At 36.1% G+C, this 25717-nt stretch overlaps 1 long non-coding RNA gene across 1 annotated transcript in view; it reads left to right on the forward strand.

Moving 5' to 3' along the window:
• The first annotated feature begins 445 nt into the window (after positions 1-445).
• The window catches only part of LOC130453819 (uncharacterized), a 70071-nt gene continuing 44799 nt past the window's right edge, over positions 446-25717 (forward strand). Inside the window, exon 1 of the long non-coding RNA XR_008911400.1 lies at positions 446-533. This is a non-coding gene — a long non-coding RNA (uncharacterized LOC130453819). The remainder of the gene's footprint in view (positions 534-25717) is intronic.

Consider the following 25717-nt stretch of genomic DNA (forward strand, 5'->3'; position numbering starts at 1 on the left):
CTTGAATGGTCTGGCTCAACTTTTTCTCCACCAACAGAAACTTCTTGTCTCTCATCACGTTTGTGATACTTCCTTCAAATTCCTCTGTGAATCAGCTTCTTACTTCTAATGCTTGGAGATTCCATTTATAAGGAAGATCTAATGCATAGAGTAGGAAGAGCTCATCACTGGAGTTTAAAAAATCACCTTTAGTAAAAGCTAATGAGTCCATTAAAAGATGACTGACTGCAGCTTAAATTTTAAATGATAAAAGATAATTTTCTTGCCTCTCACACTTTCTTGTATAACATTCTGTCCATATCCACTTAACAGCAAACAAATACTGTGGCCAGGAAGGAATGAACATGTGCAAATGGGCGTGGGCAGAGATTTTATTGCCAAAACAGTTTCTCCATTACGAAATGTTTTGAAAAGGATTTCTTTCTTTCTTTCTTTTTTTTTTCCGGTATGGCGTATAGCATTTTGCCATATTGAGAAGTTCTTCAGAAAAATGTTCCATTGAGGAGTTCAACCAAAGGTTGGCTAGAATGAGGGTAAGTGTTCCCAGGAAAAATCTATATTTATGTTTTAAAATGGCTTTTCTAAGACCACTTTTGGGAGAAGTATCAGGATTATTTTTTGCCCCTCAGTTTTTCTATTTTATTGTCAGATTAGCATAGGGAACAAAGACTCTTAAGGCAAGCTAATTCAGGGTGGGTAAGATTATTTTTTTTTGCCTCAACTTTCTCCCTTCTCTAATCCTTCCTTCCCACAGCTGTAAAAATAATATTTCTTAAAGTTCTTGACCACTTTGTTTCCCTTTTCAGAACCTGTAGTGGCTTCATGTTATTTATAGGATAACTTAAAAAACTCCTGTTCATGGAAGTCTCTCTCCCCCTTCTCCAACAAGAGTGGCTCTGGTCTATCTTTCTAGTTTTATTTTGTATTACTCCCTTTTACACATCTTATATTTGAAATTAATCCTGGGTTATTAGCTGTTCTTTAAATTTGATATGCTTTCTTTCTCCTCTGTGTATTTATGCAAGCTGTCCTTCATCCCTGGAATATATTCTCTTCTCATCTTTGCCTTTTTTCCCCTTCTTTCAAGATTGAATTCAGGCTCCATTTTTTTGGGGTAAATATTTCCCAATTTCCCAGTTTAATAACCTTTTATCAGCTTCCATTCCTTACCTTCCTTCACACCACATATATAATCAGTTGTCAGAAGCTGACATTTCTAGCTCCACAGCATCTCCTTTGAATACAATCCCTTCTCTCTACTCACACAGACACCCTCTAAATTCAGTCTCTCATCATCTCTTGCCTGGATTATTGTAATTGATCTTTCTGCCTCAAGTCATTCTCCTCCTCTATCCATCCTCCACACAGCTGCCAAAGTGATTTTCCTTATGTGCTGATTTTGACTATCTCACTAGTGAACTCCTTAAATACCAGGATCTTCCTTTTATGGGTAGGATGCAATGTAAACTCTCTGGCTTTAAAAGTCCTTGATATAAACTGACTTTAATCTATCTTTCCAGCCTCATCATATAGTATTACTTTTTCTAGTGTCCATGGAACTGATGGATCATCCAGATTAGTTTACATATAATAGTGAATAGGTAGAGTGTGTGGTGAGAGTATATGATATTTTACCAGAGAAGCCATATGGGGTTTGGAGGAGAAAGTGCTGCCCAGCACTTGGCAGGGTGTTCCTGGGCTGCTTCTCCTTATTCTCCTGATCCTCTGTCTTCTGTCATTATTGTGGAGAGAATGAGGTATTCATGGATGGCTGCTGATCTGGTAGTATGGTTTGTGCCACTCTAGAGCTTAAACATCATAAGTAGGAGAATGCACAATGATGAAACTATTCCAGATTTGGCCTGAAGCTGCCTAGCTGATAAGACTGTCCTGGCTAAACACATTTTCCCACCCCCAGAGGTCTGATGTAGGTCACGTAATCTAGTTTTAAAATTTTTATTTAATTGATTAATTAAGAAAAATTTTCCATGATTCCATGATTCATGTTCTTTCCCTCCCCTCCTCCTACCCCCCTCCCGTGGCCAATGCTCAATTCCACTGGGTTTTCATGTAATCTATTTTGTTATTTATGGTAAGGGGAGAAATTTGGATGTACCTGACGTAAAGAGAACTAAACTAGAATCAGAGGATATTTTAAAATTTGGCATTCAAGGAACCACACTACTTATCTAGTCATGTGCTAGTATTTTCTAGCATATCTTCCTACTCTATTGAGTATAATGTCTCTGTCATATTTCATATAGCATATTTCATTCTTGTTTTTTAAATGGTTGTGACCCATTTCCCCCACCTTCTGTAATGTTCTCTTTGTTGTTGATGATGTAGCATTTTTTCACTTGTATCTGAGACCTTGTGACCCCATTTGGGGCTTGCCAGTCAAAGATACTGGAGTGGTGCACCATTTCTTTCTCTGGCTCATTTTACTGGTGGGGAAACTGAGGCAAACAGTTAAATGATTTGCCCACGGTCACACAGATAATAAGGTATGAACATTTTCCAAGGACTCCAGCTAATGCTGGGCTCTTCCTTTCCTGATTTCCTCTAGTCTTTTTATTTTGGTAGCAAGGAGCACTACCATGCATTGGTATTTTATTATACATCTCCTTGTGTTATGGTGTTAAGAAAGACACTAAGTCTAGTATTGTGCCTCTCTAGTCCTTGATTTTCTCAACTGAAACCATTTCTCTTACTCTCAGTTTCCCCAGGTACTAAATGACAATGATGCCCATTATACTTATTTTATAGGGTTAGTGTGACGAATGAGAAAATTCATAGATGGATTTTATAAAGATGTGGTACAGGCTCTGAGGCTATTTCTCTAACCTGAATTCATGTTGTCAGGTTGGGTCCCCAGAAAAAAATTTCTACTTTTCCCCTAGAGGATCTTGTAAGTTGGAAAAAGTTTGCATGTTTTTTTTTTTACTAGAGTTATAAGTCATTTGTCCAGACAGTATGTTTCTTCTTTGCTTATCAATTTGTTGGCCAGACTTAATTAGCTCTTAAAACATATTTAATAGGAATGTACAATACAAACTTGCTGTTGATCTCCACAAAAGCCTGTTACAATCTCTCCCTGAGGTACTTACATAGTCTAGGGGAAAGTGGACTGAAATTTATTAGAAAGCATATATAGCAGAGGGGTAACCCAGATTTCTGGGAATCTTTTTGCTGATGTTCTCAAGATGTTCCCATTAGATGTACTATACTTTTTAGGTAGGTCTATTAATTGTCCCCCTTAAATTTTCCCTTCCTTTTAATACTCCCCACCCTACACTCCTTCATTATTCCCTCTCAACTTCCCTGTAGGGTAAGATAGAATTCTATACCTCAATAGATCTGGCTGTTCTTCCCTCTCAAACTAATTCCACTGAGAGTAAGGTTTAAGCATTAGCTATTACCACTCTCTTCCTCCCCTTCTTATAATAGTATTCTCCTCTACCCCCATGCACCTCTTTATGTGGTATAATTTATCCTATTTTTTTTCTTCCTTCAAGTTTCTCTCAGTACCATCCTCTTCTTTTTGTCTCCCACCAATTTTTTTTTACATATCATCTTCAACAATTTAATACCATAACGTCTGCCTATTGTTATTGTGGGATTGTTAAGGGGAAATAACAAGAGGGGAAACATCTAAATATTTTAAGGTTATTATTGGGAAGGTTGAGAGGAAGATGGTAAAAGGGTAAGGGAAGGTCATTGATCTTAAACCCAAAACTAATTCCCTTAAAACTATCTTAATGGCTAATTTATCTATGCTAAATAAATTGTTTCCCCAAACACCATCTCACAAAGTAGAGTCCAGTATATGAGCCAAGATCCCAGAAGAAAATGTCCAAAGTAGGTCCAGTAGAGAAGTGGTTTGATCTTATGTCCAGCTGCCAGCAGTCAGTCCAAACAGGTTTTCTCTCACTCAAGCTGGTATCTTCCAAAGGGCCAGAAACCTGGTAGACAGATGGAAAATCTCCAATCTCTAAAAGCTTCCTCCAGGAGACTGTTTCTTTTACAGTTGGGACATTAGAATTCTTGGCTCAGGCTCCCATGTGACCTTCTGTTACATGTCCTTGTTAATCAAATGGAAGCTCATATTGCAAAATTCCTTTTGCAATCTTCCTTTTCTTATTACATTCCCCCCTTTGCACAAAGCATAAATTGTGTTGAAAACACTATTTTTGCATTTGTACACAATCTAAAATACTTACCAATTACCTAAACTTAGACATCTACCCAAAATAACAAAGAACCTACACTCAACTATCTTAATTTAACTAATACTAACCTATTCTAGGGAATTTAACAAGGAAAAAGGAAAAGGAATTAAATAATGAACAAGTACAAATGTGAAACAGAAGCAAAAGCAAAACACCAAATAACATCAAACAAAAGATGAACATAACTTCCACAGAAACATCAAACTCAAAATATTCTTATCAGCTAATACAGAACATTATGTTACTATTGCCGTACATTAACATTAAACTTAGAGAAAAACTTTTTTGAAAATTACAATAAACATTGCATACAACATTGCATAAGTTTTACACTGAAAATCAAACCAAACATTAAACTCACTCATGCAAATACATGTAACAATAAATATAAGTAAGTTATTTACATAATTTATACACACATACATACACATAGTATATACATAAAATATACACGTGTGTGCTATACACATGCACACATATTTATGTACACTTCATATTTACACATAAGTTACATATACACACTAGAATACAATTAATTTACAGTCTGATCATACACCATATTTACATATATTTACATATTTATTTATAGTTTTGTTTGTCCACATATATATATATAGGTTTGTCCACAAACCATTGTGGACAGGTTCTCCATGGCAACAAAATTGTTTGGCCTATCAGCCTCAGCAAAACAGAGGTGCTGTTCCAACCTGCACCAGGGAGGCCAATGAACCAGCCGTGCATTACAATCGACAGCACGCAGCTTTCTAACGTCAACACTTTCAAGTACCTGGGCAGCACCATCGCCAACGACGGGTCCCCAGACCACAAGATCAATGCCAGGATCCAAAAGACCAGCCAGGCACTTGGGCGGCTGCGCTGCAAAGTCCTCCAATACAGAGGTGTGAGCACTGCGACGAAGCTCAAAGTGTACAACGCAGTGGTCCTCAGCTCACTCCTGTACGGTTGTGAGACATGGACACTGTACCGGAAGCACATGAAACAGCTGGAGCAATTCCACCAACGCTCCCTCCGGTCAATCATGAGGATCCGATGGCAGGACCGAATCACCAATCAGGAAGTCCTCGACAGAGCCAACTCCACCAGCATCGAAGTCACGGTCCTCAAAACCCAGCTACGATGGTCTGGACACGTCATCCGCATGGACCCACAGCGAATACCAAGACAGGTATTCTATGGTGAACTGTCAGCTGGACTCAGGAAACAAGGCCGACCAAAGAAAAGATTCAAGGATCAGCTAAAGTCTAACTTGAAGTGGGCTGGCATGACACCAAAGCAACTAGAACTCGCTGCCTCTGACAGAAGCAGCTGGCGAACCCACATTCACCATGCCGCCGCCACCTTTGAAGATGAGCGACGTCGACGTCTTGCCGCTGCGCATGAACGCCAACACCAGGCCACAACCGCACCTCCCGTAACAACTGGCGTCCCAGGCCCCATGTGCCACAAACTGTGCGCCTCAGCCTTTGGACTCCAAAGCCACATGAGGGTACACCGTAGATGAAACTGCACAAAGACAATCGTCATTCTCGGTCACCAAGAGACTGCCACTATATAGTTTTGTTTGATATATGATGTCATATGTTGTTTGTGTTGTGTAAAGTATGATATAGTACAAGTCAGTATCTAATTTTCTTATCTACTTAATCCTACTAACTACATTTTATTAGCAACTAACTTATCTATTGCTAATTATAACACTGTTAGTACCCTAACTATACATTGTTTCACTCATTTAAGTAGTGATTCTATGTTACCTAACCATGTTTATGTTTTGTGTTTATGTTTTGTTATGTTGTTACTTTTGTTATGCCATTTTGTTTTGCTAGTGTAATGTCAGTGTTACTGTTATGTTAGTGTTATGTTACTGTTGCATGCAATATACTTAACATTACTTCAGACTTTCCTTCTCTTTTCTTCTGCAATTCCATAGTAGTAAATATATTTATGTTTGTAGGTGAGTAAATGCTATGTTATTTTGTACTATAATACATTACCCCAAAGTATTAATTCATTAGTCCATTAATCCTGTAATCCTTCATTTAAAATTTCCCAAAGGTTTTTAAATTTATAAATTTTCAGTCTTTTAACACTGTCCATTAATTCCTGAAATCTCTTCTTTATCTGCATTGTCCTCTTCTATCCTCTTCCACAAGAATGGTCCACTCCTTACTGATTTTTTTGACTGCAGACTCAATTTGACTAATGATTCTAACTTTATGCAATCTCTTCTTCATTTCCTTCTTATTTGATGATTTGTACATTTTCCTTATTAATACCATGTGCTCATTTTATATGTGAACAATGATACCAAGAATCTCTACCCAAAACTTTTACTGAAGATGGAGAAACTAATACAATAGTGTAAGGACCTAACCAACTTTCTTGTGTTGCTGATGTTTTAGCAAAATTTTTGATCTGTACCATATCTCCTGGTTTGTAATTATTCAGAGAATAATCCAAAGCACCAATTTGAATTAATAATCTCATATCATGTAATTCTTTCAGTCTTTGTTATAAAGCACTTAAGTAAGAAGCAAGTTGACAATCTCCTCCTAAGAGAGATGTATAGACTGTCTTTCAAGTTTTTGCCTGTAGTGGAGCATGTCCAAAGAGCATTTCATAGGATGATATATGTAAATCTGTTCTTGGTCTCATATGTAGATAAAACAAAGCTATGGGAAGAATTTCTGGCCATTTGAGATGAGTTTCAGCACAGATCTTCCCCACAATAGTCTTGAGTTTCCTATTTACATGCTCCACCTGACCTGACATTTGTGGGTGATAAGGAACATGACATTTTGGTGTTATTCCTAGATTCTCATAGACTTTTTTCAGGATGTCTTGAGTAAAATGCGATCCCCTATCAGACTCTATGGGTAGTGGTACTCCAAATATAGGTATAATTTCCTTAATTAACACTTTCACCACAAAGCTAGCTGTATTTATATTTTATGGAAAAGCTTCAGGCTATTTGGTCAATCTGTCAACAATTACCAAGCAAAACTTGTATCTTCCAGCTTTTGGCATGCTGATGTAATCAATCTGCAGACTCTCAAATGGACAATATGCTAATGTTCTACCACTGAAACCTTTCTGTCTAAATGCCACTTGATTGAATTTTTGGCAAACAGAATAGCTTGAGCTGATCTCATTTGCTACAGTTCTAATTCCAGGAGCTACCCATTGTCTCTTTATGGCATCAAGTACAGCTTGAGTACCAAAATGACCTTTTGTGTGGATGACTTGACACAAATAAGTATATACAGGTCTTTTGGTAACATAGGTTTTCCAGTACCTGCTAACCATATACCATGTTCTTTTATTACTCCAAACTTCTCCTCACATTTTTTTTATTTCTGAGTCTATATAAGCTTTTTCTATATCATCAGATTCTATAGTTGATAAGTTCATGACATACACTGGAGCATTTCTGGTAGCAAATTTTGTGGTTACATCAGCTCTGTGATTTCCTTTAGCAACTGAATCCCTACTATTAGTATGACTTCTACAAAGGATTACCACTAGCTGTTTAGGCTTCTGGATAGCATCCAAAAAACTCAGCTATTATTTCTGCATGAGCAATTGGTTTTCATGATGCAGTAATAAAACCTCATTGTTTCTAGATCTTTCCTGTAGCATGAAAAACCAAAAAAGCATAATGGTGGTCTGTATAAATATTTGCACTTTTACCATTATCCAGAAGACATGCTTACTTTAAAGTGACCAACTCTGCACCTTGAGCACTAAGATTACTAGGTAATGATCCATACCACAGTGTCCCCAATTCTGTGACAACTGCAGCACCTGTACATCTAATTCCATTACACAAATATGAAGATCCATCTGTGAATAAAACCAAATCTGGATTTTCGATTGGAATATCTTTCAAATCCATCCTAGGCATATCCACTAAATTTACTATTTCTACACATTCATGTAATGGTTCACCATTCTTTGACAAATCAGGAAGAAGTGTATTTTAAGTTTATTGTTGGGAAGGTTGAGAGGAAGGAGGGTAAAAGGGTAAGGAAAGGTTATTGATCTTAAACCCAAAACTAGTTCTCTTAAAACTATCTTAATGGCTAATTTATCTATGCTAAATAAATTAAGTTTCCCCAAACACAATCTCACAAAGTAGAGTCCAGTATATAAGCCAAGATCCTAGAAGAAAATGTCTAAAGTAGGTCCAGTAGTGAAGTGGTTCTTTGGTCTTCTGTCCAGCTGCCAGCAGTCAGTCCAAACAGGTTTTCTCTCACTCAAGCTGGTATCTTCCAAAGGGCCAGAAATCTGGTAGACATATGGAAAATCTCCAATCTCCAAAAGCTTCCTCCAGGAGACTGTTTCTTTTACAGTTGGGACATTAGAATTCTTGGCTCAGGCTCCCAGGTGACCTTCTGTCACATGTCCTTGTCAAACAAATGGAAGTTCATATTACAAAATTCCTTTTGCAATCTTCCTTTTCTTATTATACTATGAATAATTCTTCTATCTACTATGATAATGAAAACAATTTTTAAGAGTTACAGATATAATTTTTCCATATAGGAATATAATCAGTTTGACCTTACTGAAGCCCTTAACATTTTGTCCCCCTCTTTCTTGGTTACCTTTTTATGGTTCTCTTTAATCTCTCATTTAAACATCAAATTTTCTATTTAGTTCTGGTCTTTTGTTTAGGAATGCCTGGAAATATTCTATTTTTTTAATCACCCATACTTTCCCCTGAAAGTATATAGTCAGTTTTGATGACTAGGTGATTCTTGATTGTAGACCCAATTCTCTTGCCTTCCTGAATATCATTTTCCACGTCTTGCAGTCCTTTAGCATGGAAGTTGTCAGATCCTGTGTAATCATGACTGGGGCTCCTTGATATCTGAACTTTTTCTTGCCACTTGCAATATTTTCTCCTTGGCCTGGAAGCTCTTGAATTTGGCTATAACATTTCTGGGGGTTGTCTTTTGGGGATTTAATGTAGGGGGTGACCTATGGATTCTCTCAATGTCTATTTTGCCCTCTTGTTCAAGAATATCAGGGCAGTTTTCTTGGATAATTTCTTGTAATATGATGTCAAGGCTTTTATTTTGTTCTAGACTTTCTGATAGACCAGTAATTCTCAAATTGTCCCTCTTGGCTCTGTTTTCCAGGTCAGTTGTCTTTTTCAGTGAGATATTTCATGTTTCTTCTATTTTTTCATTCTTTTGATTTTTCTTTATTGATTCTTGCTGTCTCGTGAGAGCATTAGCGTCCATTTGCCCAATTCTAGTCTTCAAAAACTGATTTTCAGCTATGATCTTTTGATTTCCCTTTTTAGTTTGGTCTTTTGCTTTTCATGGCTTCCAGCAGGTCAATTTTGTTCTCCAATTTGCTTATTACTTCATTTGATTTCTGTGCCTCTTTTTCCATATGGGCAATTTTGTCTCTTAAGTTGTTATTTTCTTTTTGCATTACTTTAATTTCTTTTCCTCACTTTTCTTCCCATTTTTCTTTTATATTTATTACTTGGTTCTTGAACTCCTTTTTGATTTCCTTGAGAGCTTGTGATCAATTTTCATTTTTTTGGGAAAGTTTGGTTTTGTTTGCTTGTTTGTCACTCTTTACTGTTGCTTCTGTATTTTGTTCTTTTTATTTATAAAAATTATCCAGGGTCAAGAGCTTTTTCTTTATTTCTCCTTATTTCTTTTGCCACAAGTCGATCGGGGTTCCTACATGTGAATTGCTTTCTTAGCTTCTGTCTTGCAGGACTTTGCCTTGATAGTATCTTCCCTTCACAGTGAGAAGTGAGGGCAGGTAATGTGATGTTCTTTGTGTAGTACACTTTAAAGCATTTTGTCCTGAGGTTATCTTTCCAGCCCTAATGCTGTATTAAGAGGGTTAGTTTGGGTATAATGGAGAAAGGGTTGATGATAAATGCCCAGAAGGTAGGAGGGTGAAATGGATTTCCCCCTTTAGTCTTCTTTAAATATGTCTCTCCACTAACCCTGCCTTTACTCCCCTCTAATAAGTGATTTAATGGGTGAATCTCTTCCCTTGAGGAAAGAGAGAGAAATCAGCTCTCTCCCACTTCTAATATGACAAGGAAGTCAATTTAGGATAACATACAACTTTATTCTAACAAATTGTGGTTAGGGGTAAGATAAGAAAGATGTCTGCAGGTTGGGGTCTATAGGAAAGAGGGGAAAGGAAATTCCTGTATGTCTAAAATATCTTTTCTCCTTCCTCCAAAGTTGAGAGACTCAGGCTTGCCAGCCTGGTCTCTGAAAGGTTCAGGGTTTTGTGACCCCTGGTCTTTATCACAAGAGCCAGTGTCTAGGCCCAGGGTGTCACAGGAGCTTTGTGGGATCTTGTTATGCTGTTCTTATTCTTCTCAGGTATCTGACACACTTCTTGGCATCTTTGGGGAGAAATGGTGGTTAAATTCAATGAGGGATTTTGTATGGCTCAGGATATAGTCTCTGATCAGACCTGCACCTTTGCTGTCTCAAAAATAGAGAGAGAGATCAATTGTCTCTTCTTGGAATCTCCTCTTCTCTCAAGATTGCAAGCCTCCTCAAACATTCCCTGCTGTGGGTGTAAACCTTTGCATGTCTTCCAGGCTCTGTCATTCAAAGTCTCTGTATTATTCCTCTATCACACTGCCTAGGCTATGCCCAGCCTTGTTTCTGCCCACACTTTTGGCTCTGCTGCCCAGGCTCCTTGCTCTTCAGCCTCACGCCTCAAGTTTCATTGCCAAGACCTTTCACTGCACTCAGGGGTAAGTCTATGGTGCTTTCAGCCAGCCCCCAAGAATTTAGAAATTGCCCCAGTCTTTGCTCTGACTCTGGCATGGTAGGTTGTGTGGGAAGGGTGATCAGCTTGCACTTTGATAATTGCAGTTTTTCCTGGGAATCCCCAAATACTGCTTGCCTTTAAGGTTGCATCCAAGAGAGCCCCTTTACTCATCTGATTTTGATTTCTGTCCTTTTGAGATGTTTTGTAATGATTGGTTGGAAGGAGATTCAGAAGGCTCCTGCTACTATGCTACCATCTTAGCTCTGCCCCTCTTCTAATCTTTTAAATTAAGGGATTGGACTAGATGAATGATTTCCTCTAGCTTTAAATCTGTACTCCCCTTGATATGACACAAATGAGATTATGGAGATTATAGGTTAAAAGAAATAAAGAAGGGAAAGGACATTTAAGCATAGCAAATTCTTATCAATAAAATCATTTACTCTCTACATTATTCTGATAATAGTTTAAAAAACTTCTTTTAATTCAAATAGCTACATACTCTTATCAATATAGTCTGTTGGAGTGAGTGGGAAGGTTCTGGGTTATGATAATTTATGAACTCTACTCAAAAACACAACAATAACATCTAGATTAAGGCTAGTAATGTTAGAGCAGAAATTGGAAACAGTGACAGAAGCTAAAACTGTCTTTCTAGGGCTTACAAGTCATTGTCTAAAATTTCATTCAAAAATAGGATAATTATGATGTATAATGAAAAAAAAATAGCAGTCAGCATCCCCCATTTTGGCCACAGAAAAAATTAGCTGTCAGAATATGTGATGGTTTCTGAATAATTCTATACTTTAAATTGTTTGAATAAATGTGTTCAAGTTGGAAATAATTTATCCCAAGAGCTGAGTCTCCAAATAAGCAAATAGATGCACTACTAGTGAAATAGAACTCAACATCAACCCACCCAAGTTTTAAACTAGACATTAGGATTTCATTTAAAACATTTTCTTTTTAACATATTGAATTCAATTCTACACAATTTTCATGCATCAGGTACTGTGTTAGAAGATGATCAAAGAACCTAGTCTTTCCAATAGTAACTACAATAGCATAAATAGCTACCCCACAATGGATGCTGAGAGGGATTACATTTTGATTGGAATAATCATGGATCATAACTGAAAACTGGAGGTAGAAAATATCTATTCCTTTAAATCTCAAGTGGTAACATTTGAAAACTGTTAACATAGGATTTTATTTCTCATTTTTTCTAGTATGTCTTCGTTTAGAGAAATGAATGATTGATGTATGTAACCATTAGTGGTTATGCATAAGTCTAAGCAAATATTTAAATCATACCTGAAAGTTTTTCTGTTATAATGTGGTAGCAAGGCCATTATCAAGAGCTAGGGAATGTTATCTATTTCTAGAGTAATTTAAAAATCAATTGAAATAGGAAATATAGAATAAGGAATATAAATTGGTTTGAAGATGAGATATCTGCTGAGTGTTGCTGCCGGAATTAATTAAAAAGTGATTGAACTTGCTAAAATATACAAAGTTTTTGTTCTGGGCCATCAGCACTGCTTGTCAATCCTTTTATTTTTCTCTCATTAATCATCTGTCCTTATTCTTCCTTGGGTGATCAGTTCCCAAGATATATTCAGAGGGTTCCAAAAGTGTGAAAAAAATCTGATATTATTAATTACAACAAATGATCAAGAAAATATCTGCACATTTTTTCATATCTAGAAAATCTTTGAAAATAATCTCTGAATTTACTTAGGGCATCCTAAATAAAGTATGAGAATGGGACAGGTTTTCAAAAATGATATTTTATGGTAGCATGATATAGGAGATGGGACTAACCTTGATTCTGGAAGAGATATGCTTTAGGCATTCCTTTGACATATGTAGGTTTTGTTATTTTGGACAAGTCATTTAATTTCTGTAAGATTGAAAATGGAAAATGTTTGCTAATATAGGACAAAAAGAAAAATTCTTGGGCACATTACATATTTACAGGCATACAACTGATGAAAAGCTATATTGAATACAGAATACTATGAAGGGATCACCAAAAAAACAAACAAAGCTGATTTGGTAGAGCAAAATGCCACCTTAAAGATTAATAATATGATAGTCATAAAGCTTTAGTATAAAAACAAAAACTTTGATATATTTTTTATTGTTAACATTAGTTGAGGCAAAAACAGGGGGGAAATATGCTCAACAAAGGTTTTTGCTTCTTTTACTTGTGAATGTCTCATGCAGAGTCCAAATGGAAGAGGATTTCCTATAGATGGGAAAATCCTCTAGTTGCTCTTGTTCATAAGATAAAATGGTAATGTAAATCATATTCCAGAAATACTGCAGAATCTCCTAAGTAAAGGTTATGACTCAAAAGACTAAGCAATTCACATGGTAAAAAACAAAACAAAAAAACAAATAAATGAAGAATGTCTTTTGTCTAGATTTTGACTTATGATGAAGATAGTCAAGAGAGCTATCCATCAATGCATATAGCTTGGACAGATAATGTGAATAGACAATGAACCCTTCCTGGAATTAAATAGAAAAAGCTGGATTGCCCTTGGTAAATTTTAATTATAGTAAGTTTTTCCCTCAGAAACAAAGACATGTTTTAAAAAAATAAATATGTTTATTTCTTATTTCTAAGTATACCTTATGCTCTTTCCCAATGCAGGGAACCATTCCTTGTAAAAACAAAGGAATAAAAAAGAGGGAGAGGGGGTAGCTGGGTTGCTCACTGGATTGAGAACCAGGCCTAGAGATGGGAAGTCCTAGGTTCAAATCTCACCTCAGATACTTCCTAGCTGTGTGATCCTGGGCAAGTCACTTAACCCCCATTGCCTAGCCCTTACCACTCTTCTGCCTTAGAATCAATACATTCAAAGGTGGAAGGTAAAGGTTTAAAAAAAAGAGGAGGAAAAAAAGGCAGCATAGCAAAACTAATCAACATGTCAACTGAGTATGATGGTGTATGAAATGTTTCATAACAATAGTTTACCTCTTTTTCATAAAAAGGAGGAAGATTTCTCATCTACTTTTTAGGGTCAAGCTTAGTCATTTTACAGTAAAATAATTTAGAAAGTATATCAAAGAAAAATTGGAAACTGCTTATTGGGAAATAATTGCATAAGTTGTGGCATATAATTGTAATGGAGTACTACTATGCCATAAGAAATGGTGAACAGGACTATTTCAGAATAATTGCATAAGTTGTGGCATATAATTGTAATGGAGTACTACTATGCCATAAGAAATGGTGAACAGGACTATTTCAGAAAAAAAATCAGGAAAGACATATGAACTGATGCAAAGTGAAGTAAGTAGAACCAGGAGAACACTGTACACAATAGCAATATTGTATGATGATCAACTGTGAATGACTTAACTGTTATCAGCAATTCCAGGATCCAGATAACTCCAAGATCCTCATGATGAAAAAGGCTATCTACTACCATAGGAAATTGATGGAGTCTGATGCAGATGGACACATACCATTTTTCACTTTATTTCCTTCATGAGTTTTTTTCTTGTATATGTGATATGTGCCTTTTTTATAACAACATGATGAATATATATAAAGATGTTTTGCATGATAGCACATGTATACCCTATATCAAATTACTTGCTGTCTTAGGGAGGGGAAAGGAAAGTGAGGGAATGAATTTGGATCAAAAAATGTCAAAAACCAAATGTTAAAAAATTGTTTCTACATGTAATTGGGAAAGTAGAATAAAATATTACTTGAGAAGAAAGCATTGCTAAGGATTATGAAGCCATGGGCAAGAAAATGGAGACTGTATGCATACATCTGATTGTCTCATCATTGATATTCATCAAAGGCAAAGGCTTCTGAAGAGCAAGGATAACTTGGAATAGAAACATATGGTTTAAAATATAGTGTCTGAGAAGATTTTTGGATCATAGCTTAAAATATAAGAATTGATAAATGTGAATTTGTCTTTTTCTTACTAGTAATACTTTTTAAAAAAGTTTAAATTCAAAAGGAAGGAGGGTATAGGAAACTGCTTATGTGTTCTTCCCAAGCTGGATAACATAGACTATATCTACTGTGTACAAAGAAAAATAGTAATAGAATGCCCAGAAAGGCAGGAGACAAAGTATAAGGAAGAGATATATATCTATAAAAAAATGAATAAGATTTGGGTAATAGTCTTTGAAGTTCCTTCAGTCTCCAAAATTCAAAGAAGCTTTAACTTGGTAGGAAGGAATTTGTTGCTGGGATATAATGTTAGAAGGGTACAAGATAGGTAAATCTTTATGGTGTGGAACAGAGTAGCACTACATTTTAAAAGGATGTACTCATAGGAGGACATACAGGAACCAAATTATAAAGAATGTTAAAGGTCAAGTAGAGGAATTTTTATTTTGTCCTAGAGAAAATAGGGAAACATGGAAACTTTCTGAGTGGGGAAAATGACAGATCTTTGCTGTAGGGGATCAAATTGTCCTCTTAATGATGGACCTGCCAGGGGGGATTAGAGGATTGAGGTAGGGAATCCATTGAGAAAATTACTGCAATAGTCCAGGAAAGAAGTGATGAAAACTTGGACTAAGGTGAGTGCGTTTTGGAAAGGATTGTGAGAGGTATTGACAAAGTAGAATTGAAAAGACTTGATGACTACCTGTGTGGTTGGGAGGGGTATTGAAAATAAAGAGTAGGGGTTAATTTGGGTTTTGAATCTATTTGACTAGGAGGTGGTGCCTTTGACCAAGATAAGAATGGGAGGGAGGTAAAGAGTCTTTGACTGTATGGATCACAACAAAATGTGGCAAGTCCACAAAAAATGGGAGTACCAGATCATCTTGTTTGTTGTCTCCTTAGGAACCTGCGCATGGGTCAGGAAGCAACAATTAGAATGACATGGCACATGGATGAGTTTAAGATTGAAAAAGGAGTACAACAAAATGTAGACTGTTACCATATTTATTTAACTTCTATTCAGAGTACAGCATATGAAATTTCAGACTGGATGAATAAAAAACCTGAATTAAAGTTGCTAGGAGAAATGCAATGTCAAATATACAAATGATATAACTCCAATGGCAGAAAGTAGAGAATTAAGAAGCCTCTTGAGGAGAATAAAAAAGGAAAATGTAAAAGTTGGCTTGAAGCTTAAAATAAAAAAAGGTAAGATCTTGGTAATTGATTGCACAAGAAGAAATGGAAGCAGTATCGGATTTTATATTCTTGGGTTCGAAGATCACTACAGATAGCAATGCAACCATAAAATTAAGGAACTCTTGCTCCTTGGAAGGAAAACCTTGCTAAATTCAGAGAGCATACTAAAAAGCAGAGACATCATCTTGCTGACAAAGATCTGTATAGTCAAAGCTATGTTTTTTTCAGTAGCAATCTGTGGCTATGAGAGTTGGATTATAAGGAAAGTTGAGCACCACAGGATTAATGCTTTCAAATTGTGGTGCTGAAAAAGACTTCTGAGATTTCCTTGGACAGAAAGGAGATCAAATCAGTAAATATTTAAAGAAATTAATTCAAGTTGTTCACTGGAAGGTCAAATACTAGAACTTATGGTTAAATACTTTGGCCACAAAATGAGAAGACAGGACTGATTGAGAAAGACCTTGATGTTGGGGAATAGTGAAGGCAAAAGGAAAAGGGGACAACAGACAAGAAAATGCATAGAAACTATTATGAAAACAACAAACATGATTTTTTTTTTTAACCCTTACCTTCCGTCTTGGAGTCAATACTGTGTATTGGTTCCAAGGCAAAAGAGTGGTAAGGGCTAGGCAATGGGGGTCAAGTGACTTGCTTGGGGTCACACAATGGGGGTCACACAGCTGGAAAGTGTCTGAGGTCAGATTTGAACCTAGGACCTCCCATCTCTAGGCCTGACTCTCAATCCACTGAGCTACCCAGCTGCCCCAACAAACATGATTTTGATAAGACTTTTGAAAGATAGTAGAAGAAGGGACTTGAATGCTATAGTCCACAGGATCAAGAAGAGTTAGACACAATTCAACAACAATAACAACAAAACATTTTATCCTCATAACTTGGGGAAGTCTTAAGTGCTATTATTATCCCCATTTTGCAGATAGGGAAATAGGTAGATAGAGGTTAAGTGACTTATCCATGGTCACAAAGCTAAAAAGTGTATAAGGTCATACTTGAACTTTCCTGAGTACAAGATAGAAGGGCCTGGCTATAGTTCGTGGGGTGTTAGATACAACCCCAAGAGTTAGATACAACTGAATGATTGGACAATAATAACAAATGTTTAAGAAGAAAGATGAAATCATTTTGGACATGTTGAGTTTGGAGGCAGTTGGAGATGTAGGATTGAAACTCAGGAGAAATATAGGGGCTGACTATGTAGATTTGGGAGTTATTGCCATAGGGATGGTGTTTCATGGGAGTTGATATGATCAATAAAAGAAAAAAAAAGCATAAAGAGAACAGAAAAGAGGAACAAGGATAGAATACTAAAATATTCACAAACATATAGGAGGCAAGACATAGAGGTTGATCTTTAAGAGGAGACCAAGAAGAACCATGATTAAGCAATGTCAAAAAATATGATCATCTCTGTAAATCATTTAACCTAACAATGCCCCAGATAGTCTCAAGGACTACAATTTACAGATGGTTTTCTGACCTATGATGGAGGGAGTTTCTAGCAGTAATCAAACCACAGTCCAGAAGCAAGAAAGTAATTTAGTTGTAAGAAGAAAATAAAAAAGTAACAAAGGCCAGTCTTCCCCTAAATCTCAAAATGATCATGACTTTTGTTTAACTTTCTCTGCATATTCATACTTGCAGTATTATTCAGTATTGAAAGCTCAAATACTTTCCTAAGACACAGGTGGTTATCTCAGCACCTCTGACTCAGTGGAAACAGGAAGTATAGTACTAGGAATCTGGCAAGAAACCTTGGTCTTTTGAAATATCCAATCTCCACAGCTTGCACATTTTGTATTTTTATCCTTTTTTTACTAAACCTTTTGAAAGCTTGTTCATCATTTCGTTTTGTTCAGCTTGTTGGGATTTCAGAATATTAACTCCAAACCACATAAGCAATGGATGGAGACCAAATGTTGCAAGACTAAACAATGTTGGAACAAACAGAAGTCAATTTTGTGGGATCTGGGATGACGTGATTATTGGGGACAAGGAACAGAATTACTGAGGCCAAGCTAAAATCCCACAGAACTTTCCCCCCCTTCCTTTTTTTTCAGTGTAAGAAGTATAATTTGCTTATAGCTTAGGGAATGAGGGATACCCAGACACAGAATTGACCATCAAATGAAATTATGTCTCAATCTTTCCTGCCAAGCTGATATAAGAGTAAACCTACTGGTCAGAGACCCTTTAGAAGTTCCATGCCATCTTTTCTTTATTATAATGTCTGTAAATCTCCATAATTCCTGAAATGAAAGCAGGGAGATTTGAAGAACCATCCTTTAAGAATTTTTATAATGTTGCTGACAACTGGCTTTCTTCTTCTTCTTCTAGTTATATACTCTATTTCTGTCTCTGCAATATCACTAGATCAATCAATCAATTAATCAATCACTAAGCATTTATTAATCATCTACTCTGTGTTAAATTTATCAATTAGCTCTCAGCTCTTCTCCCAAGCCTGGTGCCTGGATCTGTTGCTGCAGCTATATCTCTGGGACAAGATGGTGAAAGTTGGCATTAATGGATTTGGTTGTATTGGGGTTGTCAAAAATAATAATTCATTTTCCTTTTAAAATCACAAATCACAGCAATTTGAGCATTTATTTAAGATAGAACATAGTGACAAAAATAAACATTAAAGATAAGACTCTGCGAAAGAAGTAAGGCCTGTTCATTGCATTGCTGCTAGTAGAAAAGTTCTAAGTTACAAAGCATTTGTTTTTTTATACAGGGCCAGTTTGGGATGATCAGCAGAGTTTGACCTGGGCATCTGACCTGGATCTTGTTTGCCATATCCTCAACAGAAAGGTCTGGAGTTCAGAAATTTTCAGAGCTGAAATTGGGGTTCATATATTATCAGTGCCAATTATAGATTTCCAAGATTATTAGCCAAATATGGAGTTGAGAGACCATTAGCAAATATGGGTTTCAGAGGTTATCTGGCCAGGATATAGGTCAGGCTTTATTGGTAACCAGTTCTTTATCAGAACTGTTAGCTTCTCAACAGAAACCCTGGTCCTCTGTGCCTGGAATTTTATATTCTGTTTCTTTACAAATAAGTCTTTATAGAGTGATGTCTATTTTATATATTTTTAATACCTAAATTTCACAATCTGATTTTTTTTTCTACAGTAGTTATTCTGGGGCCAGATGGGAGGCTCATTGGATTGAGAGCCAGGCCCAGAAATAGGAGGTCCTGGGTTCAAATTTGGCCTCAGACATTTCCTAGCTGTGTGACCTTGGGCAAGTCCCTTAACCCCAATTGCTTAGCCCTTACTGCTCTTTTGCCTTAGAACCAATACACAGAATTGATTTTAAGGTTGAATATAAGGATTTTTAAAATGTGGTTTTAAATGGCTGATTGAATTTAGTACATAACATGTTTGTCTTCTCATTCAAAATGTAAGCTCTTCTGAGTACAGATTGTCCCATTCTTTGTACTCACATCTTTCACACCTGTCACTGTGGCTGGCACATAAAAAACACTTCATAAATACTGACTGATTTTTAAATATTTTGGGGTTTGCTTATGTAATGGTTAAAAAGGGTCACCAAATTATAATAATTAAAATTAAATTATGAGTCTGTTAGTAGCTTTAACAATTTAGTTTAATCAAAGTAGAGATAGTAAAGAGAGGGAAATATAGGAAAGAGGTAGAGAGCAGTTTAGCTAAATACCCTAATTGTGTTCTGATGGAATGAAGTTCACCTCCAACAAAGTTCCTATTCTCCAGCTAGAAGTCCATGAGAGTCTCTTCAGCAAGAGTCCCCAGAGTAAGCATCTCTTCTACAAGAGTCACCAGTGCAGTAGTGTCTCCAGTAAGTGTCACCAATGTTTTCTTGCGAAGATACAGGTGTGATTTGCCATTTCCTTCTCCAGCTCATTTTATAGATGAGGAAACTGAGGCAAATAGAGTTAAATGACTTGCCAGGGTCAAACAACTAGTAAGTGTCTGAGGCCAGATTTGAACTCAGGAAGAGGAATCTCCCTGAATCCAGGTCCAGCACTCTTTTCACTGGGCCACCTTTCTACCTTTGTCTGGGTCATAGCAGAAAATAAATATTTGGTAATTGATTGACTGGAAAATAATAGAATTATCTTAAGAAAGCTTAATCTAAGAGTTTGCAAAATGATTCCCAAGGTATCATTTTATTTTAAAATTAATTAATTAATTAAGCATATTTTGCCATGGTTACATGATTCATATTCTTTCCCTCCCATTTCCTTTCCCCCTCCCTGAGCTGATGAGCAATTCTACTGGGTTATACATGTATCATTGTTCAAAATCTATTTTCATGTTACTCATATTTGCAATAAGGTAATTATTTAAAGTCAAAATCCCCAATCATAATCCCATTGAACAATGTGATCAATCATATGTTTTTCTTCTGCATTTCTGCTCCCACAGTTCTTTTTCTGTATGTGGATAGCTTCCTTTCTCATAAGTTCCTCTGGATTGTCCTGGATCATTGCATTGCTGCTAGTAGAAAAGTCTATTACATATGATTATACCATAATGTATCAGTCTCTATTTTATAATTGAAAATCTGTTACCCTAAAAAAACCTACATTTCCTGGGAGCCCACTGACTTCCTGTCATTATATACTTCCTGTAGACAGGGGATATTAGTGGGGACGTGGAGGATCCCACCTCTTTACTTCCTGTCCTGAGTTTGGAGGTGGTAAGGTGGGTGTTTGAATTGGTTGATCAGCCATGGGCACGTGGTCTTTATTCTGTATCCTCTTTATTCCTTGATTTCTAGTGATCATTAATAAATCCCTTAAAATATAATATTTTTATTAGTGAAATTTTATTTTAACTTTTACATGATGGCAGCCAGAAGAGATAAGAAAAAAAACTCTCAATTTTTTAAAAGATAGCCTAGATAAAAATTTTAAGCCACATTTCTCCTGCCAAAGCTTTTAGCCCATCCCATTCACTCACCCACCCTCCCAAACTCTGAGAGACGTTCGAACTTTCTTTGGGGCTGTTGCCTTTTTCTTTCCCTACTTTTTGCCTGGTCACTCTCCAGACTATTTTTAGCCGAGGGACTCTACTTGACCCCATGTTCCTCAGTTCCTTGCTGCTGCCTCTGTAATCCTCCTCCTGATTTCCAGCCCCACTCCTACACCAGCTCCTAAATTGGCCTCCATCATAACCGTGACCCCGACCACTGTTGCTGATCCTGCTGGACTGCTGATTGCTAGGAGTTCTTGGAGCTGCTCTCTGGGCAACTGGTAAAAACTGGGGTGTATTTTCCTTAGGCAATGGTTAGCCTCCTAATTCCCTCTCCATGTAGCTGGAGAAACTAGCATTTTACCTTGGGTGAAAGGGAAGAAGGAAGTTCCTATTCTAAACAGGAAGCAAATTAAAAGCATGGCACATTCTTTGAAAGAGCAGTGCATTACCTATTTCAAACAGTTTCCACATTTAGGATATTTTTTTCATGAGTGCACTGATCCCTTTACTTATCTTGCCTGAGATTCAGGGGAGAAATTCATCTCCCTACAACCCTTTGCCATTTGGACCTGCCCAATCTCTAAGATTCATCCGGTTTGGGATTCCTCAAAACTATGTTCTCTCTTGCTATGGGAGATACCATAAATGTGAAAAAAGGAATCCAAACAGATAGAGAAAAGAATTTTAAAGAGACTGGAGGTGAAGATTTTAAACCTTTTCAGACTTCATTGTTTTATCAAAGTCTCTGTATTTCATTGTATTTTGCTGATTGTTGTGTTTAAGATTTAATTATGTTGTTTTAAGTTTATATATTAATGTATTCAATAATATTCTGTTACACTGAATCAATTTAATCTACTGTGTTTTTACTATTAGATATATTCTGTTATCTTTTCCCTATGGCTACTGAACAAAATATTGTAAAATATTGTAAAAGCCCATAAACAGCTTTTTTTTTCCATTTTGCATTTGTTAATTATCACATAGATGATTGATGGACCCAACCAGGCTAACAACCTTTAAAAAATTTAATGAGTTAAGAATTTAAATGGTAATTCTAAGTGGTCTTTAGAAATAATTTTAATTAACTAGTGGTTTCTGAATGGATGATTAAAAATATTTATATTATAAGGAATGTTGTATTAAAGGTAGAGAAAAAAAGAAATATTTCTTCCAAGGTGTTTCTATGAAGCTGGAAGCCAAAAAGAGCTCCTGCAAAATTCTTCAGTTGAATTTATTTCCACCAGACCAATCTAGATTTCTTGGTGATGTTCTAGACCCAAATAAGTTTTACTTTGTTTAAAAATATATTTGCCAAGGTTGAAAGATTTGCTACACCTGTAAAAATTGTGACAAATATACATTAGTTCATAGTTGGTTTTTTTTTGTCATACAGCAACTTATATGAAATATGATAGTGGGTTTTTGTAATTAACTGGGTTATTGTGAATTTTGGGGACTTTGGTACTTTTTTGAATATGCATTATCTATTGTGTTACTGTTTTATTCTGAAAATCATTTGTACTCACACAGTGGTTAAGTTAAAACGGAAATGGATCTCATTTTTTTGGTGAGAAACTTTATAGTCTACCTTTCCTTGACTGACACAGTGTGTTACTGATTGTAAGTTATATATTTTTGATTTTTAAAATGATTTTTTAATTATTTTTTTCCCTTGCTTGTGTGATATAGAATCTAAGCTTTTTTTCTCTTCTTTTTGTATTTGAAGCACATGTCAACAGTATTGAGAATATTTTTCTTTAATTTTTCTTATTTTGCAGTAATGTAAGTTTAAAATACATTTGTTCTAATATTAATGCATACCCAAAAAGCTTTAGACTATAAAAATGATGCCATTGATTGTTTTAAAAAATTATGGGACTTTGCTTAATGATTCTGTCTGATTCTAGGAGAAGGAAATTCATAAAGAGCCATTGCACAGTGCCAAAGAAGCACAAAGCTAAACTGCATAGTGCCAATCAAGCACAAGGTCAAAAAGATCAACTAATCCCAATGGGATTGGTGAAATTTTGAGCCAAGACAAGAGGACTTGAACTTGTTTGGGGTTCGAGGTTGCGGCTGTTTTGACATATGTCAAAGGCAGGTCTTCTTTGTCCCACATTCTACCAAGTATCTTAAATTTGGCTCCTATCTGGCCCCTATAATCTAGCCCATATTCTGTTTTTCATTGTGTGGCAAAACTTTCTGTAGTTCTGGCTATTGATTGGGTAAATGCATAATTTCTTAAATCACTTTAATTAGGCCCTGATTCAAGGACCTGTTATAGGTTTATTTTTCCTTTACTTAGAAATTTTACACATAAGACTTTGATAGTCTATATTTCATCTACAAATTATTTTTTCTTTTATTTGGATTTTTTTGATGTTTTTCATTTCTCTTGCCAATCGATTCATATACCTCATAACTCAGGCTGCATCCCTAAGTGATCCCAGTGTTTTTCAACACCCTCATCAGGTGGGAATGTATTATTATTCTAAATTGCAAAGTTTAAATTCTTTTTGAGAGTAATTTTAGGATAAGAAACACACTACCTCTCCTAATCCAGAAAGTGAATTGTTTGGAGAAGGCACCATTAAGATGCTTGCATAGACCACATGCTGCACCAGAAGATCCAGAGTGAATTTTGGGATGTGGTGATTTGAATGTGTTTGTTTTGTATGTATACTCTTATGCCGAAGGGGACTGTCCCCTAACTGCTTTTTGTCAATGCGCCTAGCAATCATTGGTTTTGTTCTCTTTTCCTTTTATCCCCAAATTATTGTAATTTAAAAGTTGGTTATGTTTACAACATCCATTGGAGAGACTAGTCTTGGATCTCAGGGGGGGAAATGGATAATTGAAAATCTGTTAACCTAAAAAAGAACTATATTTCCTGGGAGACCACTGACTTCCTGTCATTACATACTTCCTGTAGACAGGGGATATTAGGTGGGGATGTGGAGGGTCCCACCTCTTTACTTTCTGTCTTGAGCTTGGTGGTGGTAAGGCAGGTATTTGAACTGGCTGATCAGTCATGGTCATGTGGTCTTTATTTTGTAACCTCTTTATTTCTTGATTTCTAATGATCATTAATAAATCCCTTAAAAGATAACATTTTTAATATTGAGTTTTAATTTTAACTTTTACACTATGTACAATGTTCTCCTAGTTTTGCTCCTTTCACTCTGCATCAATTCCTAGAGGTCTTTCCAGTTCATATGGAATCCCTCCAATTCATTATTCCTTTCAGCACAATAATATTCAGATACCACAATTTGTTCAGCCATTCCCCAATAGATGGACATCCCCTCATTTTCCAATTTTTTTTTGCTACCACAAAGAGCATAGCTATAAATATTTTTGTGGAAATTTTTTTCCTTATTATCTTTTTGGGGTACAAACCCAGCAATGATATGACTGGATTGAAGGGCAGGTATTCTTTTAAAACCCTTTGGGCATAGTTCCAAATTGCTTGAAGAGGTCATTTAAAAAGAGAAATGAATTTAGAGGTGGTTAAAATTTTTAGTTTTATATCATAGACCATTGGACAGCTAGATGCCACAGTAGACTGAGCCTGAGCCTAAAGTCAGGAAGACCTGAGTTCAAATCCCTATTAGTTCTTATTTGCTTTCTAACTCTAGGCAAGTCACTTAACCTCTGTTTGCTTTAGTTTCCTCATCTTTAAAATGGGGATAATAATAGCACATACCTCCTGAGGTTATTGTGAAGATCAAATGAGATAATATTTGCAAAGAGCACTTAGCATAGCACTTCAATTGCATAGTAAGTTCTATATTAGCTATGATTATCATCAGGAAACCCAGTATTTGAGCATTCATAATTACTAGGAATGTCAACAGCTGTGTCCCTTTCCTATTACAGTGTCATAGATCTAGAACCGAAAGATGTCTAGGACACCATGTGGTTCATATTCGTCATTTTATAAATGCAGACCCTAAGGAGCTGGGAGCTTATATGGTTTGCCTCCGGTCATACGGGAAGTAAACATCAGAGAGGAGATCCGATATTTTTATATAATTGTAGGAACTTTGATGCTTCAGTGTCATCATTTTTAAAATGAAGGGATTGTATTAAAATATCCCTAAAGACCCTTTTATGATTCCCTCATAATATCTAGTCCTATGAACCCATATATTTGAAGTTTAAGTCCACTAACATTAAATCTTGTGGATGTTTGGTCAAAGGACTAGCTCATTAGATATCAGGTTTGAGAAACTACAAATTTTTCTACTAGTCAGCAAACAATCTTAATAAGTTTTTGAAAACTGAATTAACAAGATACTTTTATATATGTCATGATGACAACCTTTGAGACAAAAATCTGTTGTAAGGAAGAATGTAAGGAAAATAAAAATTTTGTGCATTAGGCAATTCTCTTTTATATTGTCCTTATTTCTGGATATCTTGTTTTTTTTTTCCCATTCACATACTTTCTCTTATGTTTTGCTTGCTTCTGAACTGCAGGCTGGAGCTAATTTGAATTTAGATTAGCTCTAGTGGTTGATGAAATATTTTCCATTCATAGAACCAAGTTCCTAGCTCTTCGTCTTCTTGGCAGAGGA

Source organism: Monodelphis domestica, chromosome 4 (genome assembly GCF_027887165.1).
Source record: "Monodelphis domestica isolate mMonDom1 chromosome 4, mMonDom1.pri, whole genome shotgun sequence".
NCBI lineage: Eukaryota > Metazoa > Chordata > Mammalia > Didelphimorphia > Didelphidae > Monodelphis > Monodelphis domestica.